The sequence below is a fragment of the Rhea pennata genome, chromosome 9 (genome assembly GCF_028389875.1).
Source record: "Rhea pennata isolate bPtePen1 chromosome 9, bPtePen1.pri, whole genome shotgun sequence".
NCBI classification, from domain to species: domain Eukaryota; kingdom Metazoa; phylum Chordata; class Aves; order Rheiformes; family Rheidae; genus Rhea; species Rhea pennata.
Genome location: NC_084671.1, coordinates 8,032,560 through 8,034,717, shown reverse-complemented (window position 1 = coordinate 8,034,717; position 2,158 = coordinate 8,032,560). Strand labels below are relative to the sequence as shown.

At 44.1% G+C, this 2,158-nt stretch overlaps 1 non-coding gene across 1 annotated transcript; it reads right to left on the bottom strand.

Annotated features, from left to right (window-relative positions):
* Positions 1-1,476: 1,476 nt before the first annotated feature.
* Positions 1,477-1,549, bottom strand: TRNAV-AAC (transfer RNA valine (anticodon AAC)). The gene has a single exon. It is a non-coding gene; the product is annotated as a tRNA-Val (tRNA).
* Between the last annotated feature and the right edge of the window lie 609 nt (positions 1,550-2,158).

The following is a 2,158-nucleotide window of genomic DNA, read 5'->3' as shown; positions in this document are numbered from 1 at the left end:
TAAAGAAGAAAGAAAAGTGTGCAGGTGGATTCATATCTACAGCTTTTTGTTGTGGTCTGACATTTTGTCATGACTCAAACAACTTTCTGAACAGGTATTTCTACCTTTTGGGCAAATAAGTATCTATTCCTCAACCTGTCAGACCTAGATTTGAAATTATGTATTATTGTTGCTATGCCTGGGAGCATGAGCAGCAGAAGATATTAAATTCTATTTAATTATGTGCATACATATTGCACATTTCACCCAAAACCCAGGCATGTATCAGCCATCAGAAAGGGCAGGAGTATCAGTTTATCACAGCCAGCACTGAGGCAGAAGTCCCTGTTAGATTCAGTGAGTCACTCTCCATTGACTTTAAAGAGCTCGCTGTGGCCCTGCATGTTTTTGAACTCGGGAATTTTTGCAGTGAGGTTATATTTGCTCATTACACAGATGGTCTCAATTCCATTTACTTTCAAAACACTACTTGATGCTACGAAGTTTCTGGGACCTGTGACCATAGCTTGCATGCGGTGGTTGTCTTTTTCACCTGAAAGACATCTGAAATCTGTAATGTTCTGTAGAATTTCTTTTGACCCAATATTGCCCACTTGTGTAATAAACACTTTGTTCTCTGTTTAGAAAGCCCAGCCCATAAAGCACTGGTAAGTGAATGCTTTCCCCACGTGAAGAGGCCAGAGGTGATCGATTCGCAGTGCAGGTCCTTGTTAGCAAGCTGCTGCATGGAGGAGAAGCTGAGTGAGATACACCAGGAAGTTTCAGGAGGCGTGTTGCTAAGGAAACCTATTCTTTTAAAGAAAAGCACTAGGAATGCCTAGCTTTACACAGTCTGTCTCTTAGCTGCCATGCTGCCAAAAGGGGAACTGAAGCTCTAAGTAATTGTTTTTACATTTTCGCATAACCATGTATTTCTTTCCTAATGTAAATAAAAGAAGAAAATCCAAAGCTTTTTTTAGAAGTACTGAAAGGAGTGCAAGGCAAAGCAATTTGGTTTTGCGAAGAGTGTGTGTCAAGGCTGGCTGCTCCCTTGGGCACAAGGAACCAAGCGGGATGATGTGGCCGGCAGGCAGGGTCCTTGCCATAGCACCCAGGCAGGGGAGTGGGGCAGGCCTGGAGGTGGCAGCCAGGTTCAAGGAAAAGCCCAGGTCATCAGGCAAATTCACGGTGGTGAGGCAGATCTGAGGTTAAGCTGGGAGTTCAGTCTGCAGGTTGGGGTCTGGATCAGACCCAGTGAAGGCAACTGGGACCGGACACTGTCCATTGATCAAGGGCATGTCCGTAGCGGTGAGACAGATCTGCGGTAAAGCTGGGATGTCAGTCTGCAGGTCAGGGTTGGCATCGATGGGGTCCAAGGCCATGGGCATAGCTGATCTAATGGATGCTCTAATGCAAAATACCTTCCGTCGCCCAGTGCCTCATCATGGCTCATCGTTTACAGCTAAAGTCACGGCCAGCATAGCTGGCCTCACCTGGTGTTTCCGCCCGGTTTTGAACTGGGGACCTTTCACGTGTTAGGCAAATGTGATAACCACTACACTACAGAAACACCCCTGGAAGAAACATAATGAATCATGACTAAGGTACATGTAGCAGTTTCTTTCCCGGTAGTAAAAGCTGTAGGGTTTTTGATAACTTCAAATCATAGAAAAGACATTTTGTTACTGTACATGTGTGAATAGGATGTTCAATGATTGACATGTTTATTAAAAAAACCACAGTACATTATCCAGATCCTGTGATTCCTGTATGGGTAGGCAGTTGGGACTCTGAATGGAAAAACTGGGTGTCTGTGCAACCCATCACTGTAGTCTCCAGGAACTTTCTCAATAAGGTATCTGCATAGACATATGCAGTAGGTTCCAAGGCTCCTACTGTACTTCAAGGTGTCATCAGTTTTTCCCTCCTTCCTAATTAAAAGCTCTGTAATGTTTGACATCTTGACCTAAACCTGTGTGATAAAGTCTGCTGTGTCTATCAGATTTGGCTGCGTGCTTTGAAAAATGAATTATTGTGAAGAATTGTAGCTTGTGAGCTCAGATATGCAGGAAAGTTGTGTCTGTCTCTCAGGGCTAGGAGTGGATTTAAGTTGATGATAATTTTGACCGCTGGTGCAAACAAGTCATTTCCTGCTGATGTCCTTTGAGACTAACTCTCT